This window comes from Bidens hawaiensis, unplaced genomic scaffold (assembly GCF_021521415.1).
Source record: "Bidens hawaiensis isolate Kalapana, Puna unplaced genomic scaffold, B.hawaiensis_p1.1 tig00000536_1, whole genome shotgun sequence".
Lineage (NCBI taxonomy): Eukaryota > Viridiplantae > Streptophyta > Magnoliopsida > Asterales > Asteraceae > Bidens > Bidens hawaiensis.
The window spans coordinates 1,401,249-1,409,487 of record NW_027491034.1 but is presented as its reverse complement, the minus strand read 5'-3'; the positions used below and the strand labels follow the sequence as shown (position 1 = coordinate 1,409,487).

The 8,239-nt window shown below is 32.3% G+C and overlaps 1 pseudogene across 1 annotated transcript; it reads left to right on the top strand.

The window, feature by feature from the left end:
- Positions 1 to 4,917: 4,917 nt before the first annotated feature.
- LOC143635532 (12S seed storage protein CRD-like) lies at positions 4,918 to 7,730 on the top strand (annotated as a pseudogene). The gene is made up of 3 exons (XR_013154073.1): positions 4,918 to 5,452; positions 6,610 to 7,351; positions 7,430 to 7,730. The product of XR_013154073.1 is annotated as a 12S seed storage protein CRD-like (transcript).
- Positions 7,731 to 8,239: the final 509 nt, after the last annotated feature.

Below are 8,239 nucleotides of genomic sequence, written 5' to 3'. Positions count from 1 at the left end.
CAATCCAAACGGATGTATAGAACTCCGGTTATGATATTTCCAATAAATAAGCGAGCTGGTACTGACCAGAATCAGAACTATGAGTCGGTTATGATACACTCAAAATCTTAAAATAAACATAAAAGTCTTCTGCGTCGGAAGCTAATTCCGACCATAAGTGTTAGAAATCGATAAGTCAATCATGTTGACTGTTTTGCCCTTAAACGGTTCGGAGTCCAATTAACATGGTAAATCCCCTCAATAACAGAAATTAATTGAGGGTTATTGATTATTGAATAAAAGTGAACAAAATTGTAGAAGACAACTTACCCAAACAAGGATTAGAACTAGGAGAAGCACGTGGTCAAAGATGTCTTGAACTTTAAAATCAACTTAGTAAATATGAACTGGATCAATTCTTGAAGAAATATGAACTAGATTAATTCTTGAAGAAGATGATGAGAAGAGAGGAATTTTGTGGGTTTTGCTTGATATGGCTGAGATAAAAGGTTTTAGAGTTTATGATTGTGTCGTGGTTAAGAATGCGGATATTATAACTAATTGTTTTAGAAAGTACTCGATTAAGGTAACCAAATAATGTAATTAAGACAAAATCGGCTCATAAAACACATAGATTGATTCTTGTAGATGGGGAACATGAATGTGGACATACACCATGACTAAAGGTGTTTTCTTGGAGCTTAAAACACGAGATTTGAACAAAAATAACCGATTTTGCATTAAACCCGTAGTTAAACAAAAATCTTGAGGTCTTCATCCCTGCACGGCTCAGCGGGGGGGGGGGGGGGGGGGGGGGGATGCTTGCACTTTATGTTTTGGTCCCTAAAGTTCCATAAATGCATTTATTTAGCCATTTTAAACAATTTTAAAGTTTTCTAAGTATTGTTTGACAAGTTTAAAAATTATTAAAATATAAATTAGTTAAACAAAGTTAAATACAAGTTTTTATTAATACGAAAGGTTCGAAAAATATTCTAGCCGAGTAAACGAATACAAATTCAAATACGGAAAATCCAAGATGATACAAAAATGAACACAATTATTTGTTCGATTAAGTGTCCATGTTCGTGTAAAGTTAGATGAGTGAACACGAACATGCTATTGTTAAACAAATTCTACACTCACTTGTAGAACAACTAAAGAATGGTACTTCAGCTTCCCCAACTACCGCCTTTGCCAATAATGTCTAACCCGTACTGGGAAGACCAGCCTGTAAAATACCCAAATCCGTTTCACATATTATTTTTTTGTATTCATGATTTTAGTTCACATTTATAATATTATAAAGTTATAAATAAACAATTTGAACTCACCAAGAACATGCCTCGAGGTGGGTGAGCACCAAGTGGTATATATCGGTCTGGTTTTATGAGAAACTCTTGATTAAATCGATTGACACTCAACAAAATGGATAATTAGACAGACACATGAGTTGTAATGTCTAAAACTAAGAAGTGATGAACTTACATCAATTTATTCAAGTTCCTCTTTGGCTTCATGAATACCAACAATATCAGAGAATTTGATGACTTTGCCTTGTTCAGAAAATTTTCTTTCAATTGTTTCCTTAAACACTAAAAAATACATATTAAAGAGTAATGTTACATTGCATAATATAGGTATTAAATGTAATGCAAAAAAAATAGCAGTCAAAGTTAGGCAAAACAAAAAGATTAAGTAAGGCAACCCAAAAACTAAACCAAAATCAAATCGATTAGTAGCCAATAGCAGCTAAAAACCAATCATACACCGGTCACAAACCAATCATAAGTTTATAAAAAAATGAATCACTAACTATAGGTGCATATCTAAAATTATCAGTCAAAGATAAGAAAAAAAAAAGGTGAAGTGAACCAAACCAAAAACTGAACCAGAACCAAACCGAATAGTAGTTAATAATATATAAGAACCGATCATACAACGGTCACAAACCAACCATAAGGTGCTAAATAATGAACTGATGTGTACAGAATGAGTAAAACTACATATCTTTTGCTAACTAAAGCATCGCCACTACACACCCAAAAAACAACAGCTAAAAACAGAACATACACAGGTAACAACTAACTAAAAGTACATATCTTTTGCTAACTAAAATGTCACAATTAAACACACAAAAAAAAACCTTAAATATCTAGACTTCAACATAGTTTAAAACCCCCAATTATCAAAACCTACATTGTACCGCAAATGTAAAACCACACAACAACAACCATACCCAGTAAATCTCATCCCACTCATAGAAAAACTACTAGTAGGGTCTGGGAAGGATGAGATATATGTAAACCTTACCCCCTGGATAGAGAGGTTGCTTCCAGAGAGGCCACAGCTCTATGCCAAACAATGCAAACAAACAAAACTATATATATATATATACACACACACATAAATGTGTGTGTGTGTGAGAGAGAGAGAGAGGGTGCTAATAATCGGAAAAAATTAGAAAGGGTAAAGTAAAACATATGTAACATATATACGTAAAAAGAGATGAGCAATAACACATGTAGTAACCCACACTATAGTAAGATCTAGGCCCCTAGAAAAGTTAAGACCACAAAATACCATCCTAAAAGTTCTAACCTTAATTCTCGACGAACTCATATCCTGGACTATGTCCTCAAAGAGGTGCAATTTTATCAAATGATGCCTAATTACGCTTATCCCAAGTCCGCAATAGTAAGATCTAGGCCCCTTGACAAAGCTAAGATCACAAAATAGCATTCTAAGAGTCCTTAACCAACAAATGTAAGACCAACTACCTAAATCAATCACCAAGTGAACAAAGCATTACCTAACCTTGCAAAGTATCAACAATGAACCACTAATGAACTTTTGATAAAAAAAAACCCAAATCACATGAAAATGAACCCGAAAATATATGAAATACAATCATGAAAAGAAGAAATCGACCCAGCGCCACATTGCTGATTTGTGATTTATATGCTTCTCATTCATTTGACGCGAATTCTCTAGTATGGGTCTTACCAAACCATGATACTCCTTAAATGGGTTATAATATCTCGTTTATTTGTGAAACTCTTTCAACATCAAACAATAATTTCTGCAGGTCATGTGTATCAAGAGACCTATATAGCCCTTAAATGGGTTATAACATATCATTTCCTTAATCATCAAACAGTAATCAAATCCTGATAGCTCTTAAACATGTTATAACATATCATTTGTTTGTGAAACATTTTCATCATCAAATCCTAATTTAATTTATCTCCTCTACATATTCTCTGTCGCTGTTTATCATCTCCATCACCGGTTAACTTTCAATTACCATCCATCATTGTCAATCTCCCATCTCATGCATCAACCACCATTGAAACCTACATCAACCGCCCTTTTTTGATGGATTTCTCCTGAATCGCTCAATGGACACTTGTTATTCGGGCACTGGTTTTGGTTTGGTCGCCCTTTACCTCCTCTTTTTATTAAAAAAAAACCATGTTCGGGTCAACCAGTTTTGATCTTCATCCTTTATACTGCCACCACCACCATGCCAAGCTTGATTCCAGGCCTAGAACGGTTGTTATTGGTGACAGATTAGTAACATAATATACCAACTTAAAATTATAAAAGCATGTCTGATTTAGTTTTTGATGTTAATTCTCTCTAATACAAACGCGGGTTAAAATTAAATTAAAATCCAATAAAATATATTCACAATATTAGAAACAAAAATTGTAAATACTTATTTCAATTGAAAGAGCCTAAATGTTAAAAAATATAATGAATGTAACAAATTATTATATACGTATTAAATCAAAACAAAACTCTATTGAAAAATAAAATAAATTATTACGAAAAAACAAACGCAAAACGATTAAACATAAAATCCTAAACAAACCCCCGTTAACATGAGGGGCTAAAAAGTAGTTACTTTATAATTAATTTTTAAGCATCTACTTTTTATTGTTATGAATTTTAATAAAACATTAAAAAAATTTATTTTTTTGAGGTCAGTTATGGATTTTGCTTTTTACGAGATATTCATAACTAAGCCGTAACACTAAACCATCTTTATCATCACACCAAATGATACGGGGATGCTTTTTTGTGTGTTAGTTTTAACAAATAAACAAAGTTATATTTAAAGAAAAACGTTTCATAAAAATCCTCCAAACATAATAATGATTTAATTAGAAAGAAAAAGTAAAACCATTTTTGTGACGCATAAGTTTTGGAAATACTCAAGATTTGCATCAAAGCAACCAGTTGGAAAACAAGCTTGAAAAATGTGATGTCTCCATCCAACACACACGAATAGAGAACTGAGTCATTAGCCAATGAAATTTGTTAGAAACCGATTTTCTCGATTTTCCAATTAAACCAATACGCAGGAAAAAATACCCGTAGGAAAATCATTTCCGACAATAATATGTCAAAAAATTTTCGACAATTTTACAACACCCCCTGACGGCGATGATAATAACAGTAAGTTAGTAACACTAGCATTAGTAGTACATCTTACTACTGTTAGATGAAGATACAGTCATAATCCGTAAATTGTAGACGCTTATGGTTAAGTGAATATGATTACCCGATAATCGGCTTTGACCGAACCAAACCTTGTATGTTTGTGTTTTTCCAAATTTTATACCTGCATTCAATCGTTTATACCTCTTTATCCAACTTCGAACATTTAAATTTATGTTGCAACTATCTATAACAAAGCTTGGTACATAATTACTAAGCTTGGAACAAACATATTTTGTTGGATATTAGTTGTCTGATCATCGATTATTCAACGTTGCTACAAGATACGAGCCAGAGAGTTACAACTTCGGACAACAAATAAAAAATAATATTTAACAGTTATATATTATAGTTCATCAAACACGGATTTAACATCTATGATTAACTATGTGGATAAATAAATAAATAAATAAATAGAGGCTAATTATTGGGAGAAATAATTAACGCGACTAATGAGTTAACGTTGGGTCATCTTCTTTGAATAGAACAAGGTTTGAAGTCTTCGTCGGGCCGACATTGCAATCCATCACCAACTTGGCCATCTTCTTCCCTTTTTCCGTTGTATCTATCTTGATTTAATAATGAGGTTTGGTATATGTAATAGAATATTTTAACTCCATTTGATTATTAAAGAACATGATTAAATTGCAATTATTATAATAATGTCCAATTATCAACTTGTATGGCTACTTTTATTCTATAAATAGGCAACCCAATTGGTAATCATCTACTGCCTCTTTCTCTCTAATATTTCTTTTTGGTTACGAGATGGACGCAAAATTGGTGGTGGAGAAGTACGATCAAACGTTATTTGAGGGTGACAGCGGTGGATATTATGTATGGTCAAATTCTAAAGTACCGTTGTTAAGTGACTTAAAACTCGGTACCGGGAGACTTGTTCTTCAACCTCTTGGCTTTACTCTTCCTCACTATGCCGATTGCAGCAAAATTGGCTTCGTACTCGAAGGTACGTTGTTTTACATCTTGGTACACATGAACAACGTTATTGTGACCGTATATTTGCTTCTATCCACATCTACTCATAAGTACATCATTTTAGGAAATATTTTTGTCACCAACCAGTAGATTTATTGATTTATGTGTCAGAACTAAGTCTTTCCTAGACTTTTTGAACACGTAAAATAAGAATTTTTTTAGGATCTCTCTCATATCCTCTCTCTCTCTCCACACACACTAATATATCGTACACAATACATAAATTATTATTAGAGGTAGTGACATATACAAATATGAGTGGTTACATGGCTGTTTTGTGTACGTTTAAAGTTATAAATTAAATATATTAAGGAGTCTCACAATTTTCACCATAACACATTTATAAACTTTTATACAGAACAAATTAAGTTTTTAGACTACACAAATTTAATAAAAGTTTTTTTTACCTTCCCACACAACACAATATTTAACCTCCACAATTGTTTTATAGAACAATTTTTAACAAAACAGTTTTTCGAAAGTTTTAACCTAAATAATTTTGTATAGTACAAGCTAGAAAGTTTTAACTTATTTTTAAGAAAATCTGGAAGAGAAAATTAGTATCAGATTAATATGGAGAAAATCTCTATAGATTGATTCTATATATACTGTGTAAATGTAAATCTATTCAAGTTTCAACACACCAAAGTAAGGATCCAAAAAACCTCATACATATTAAAGCTAAAAAAACTAATTATACTATTTATAAAATTCAACTATTGATTAATTTGTACTATTTGATCATATAGGTCTTAGATTTTTTCTCTCTTCTTACAGATATAGTATTCTCTTTTAGAAGCCTCCCTAACCATTGAAACATACATGAATTATAGTCAATTTCTATAATAAGTGGTATGACGAAGGTCTTCTATATATATCCAATTTAAAAAATATATGAAATTTTCATTTAACAAAAAAATGTTGTCTAAAGTGGATCAATAAGCATATATATGAGATTTTTAAAAGGAAAAAAAAGTCAAGATCCAAAAAGGGCACCCGATTTGGCTTTCTAAGACGTTGTTCAAATAGTTTACTGGCTTTCTAATACGTTGTTCAAATAGTTTACTTATGTCACTATTTACGTCGTTATTCTTTGATTAACATGAGTCGTTCAACATGAACGTATAGGTACTGTCACAATTGGTTTGATCTCAGCTAATAGTTCAGAGGAAAAGGTATTGATAGTCAAGAAAGGGGATGCAGTTCCAACTTTAGCAGGGCTGGCTTCCTGGTGGTTTAACGCAGGCGACACAGATGCAAGCGACACAGATGCAATTATTATCTATTTGGGTGAGAGCAGCAAAGCCATAGTCCCTGGCCTATTCACATACTTTCTTTCGTCAGGACCCCTTGGATATCTAGCTGGATTTCAGTCTGATTTTGTTAGTAAAATCTTTGGTCTGGATGAAACCGAGTCAGGAAATCTTATAAATAGCCAACAAGGTCTAATGGTCACTCTACTTGATCAAGGGATCAAATTCCCATAACCAAGTAACAACACCAAAGGTACATTATATGCAACCATTGATGATGAATCGGATGCAGTTGTTGTGAAATGTGGTGGATTTGTCAATGACTTGACAGAAAAGAACTTGCCCGTGCTCAGTGAGCTTTGTCTGAGTGCAAGATTTGTAAAGTTGGAAGGTAATGCTATGTTGACACCGAGTTATGTAGCCGATGGTTCGGTCCATATTTGTTATGTCTGCAAGGGAAGTGGTCAGATTAAGATAGTGGGTGGTTTTCAAGGAAAGCCAGCATTGGACAGTAAAGTTGAAGAAGGTGATTTATTTATCGTTCCTCAATTCTATGAGCTTGCTTATATTGCAGATGACTCTGGACTGGAAGTTTTCTCAGTCATAACTACATCAAAGTAAGTCAAAAATGAATTTTTTAATTTGTCTAAAAAATTGAAATTTATGTCTGAAAAATAATTTTGCTAATTTTGCAGGGCTTTGTTTGGACAACTGGCTGGAAATACATCGATATGGAAGGCAATGTCTCCAGGGGTTGTACAGGCGACTTTGAATGTTACTCCAAAATTTGCACAACAATTCAAGTCCAAAAATGAAACAAACCTCACAATTGTCCCTCCAAGTACTTAACTATCAAGGGTGTTTGTATTTTATATGTTGTGAGCATTCAATAAGGCGACGTCCAAGACAAGAAATAAAATTCGTTAAAATGCATTTTAATATCTGGTTTTTTATTAGTAATTGTACTTGTTAAATTTATTAAAATAATTGATTACTTTTTTCTGATTGAACATCCAAATTTTTATTTTTATAAGGCGACGTCCAAGACAAGAAATAAAATTCGTTAAAATGCATTTTAATATCTGGTTTTTTATTAGTAATTGTACTTGTTAAATTTATTAAAATAATTGATTACTTTTTTCTGATTGAACATCCAAATTTTTATTTTTATATTATTTTTCATATATTTTGTCTCTAGTGAGGCTTGAACCTTAGTCTTTGCTAGGTAACATCAACATCTTTACCATCACAACGCAAGGGGTGAGCCTTAAAATAATTGATTACTGGTTAAAGGATGTACTAATTATAAATAATTATAATTATGAAAATAATAGGCAATCGTTTGTATTCAAAGAAAATAAACAATGAAAATTTATGTTTAGTAGAACTGTACATCCCATCCTAGTATAGTTATCGGGAATCCTTGTTACACAATTGCTAACATTATTTATGATAAAGTAAACACCTACTCGTTTTTTTTTCTCATACATATTAATTATGATAAA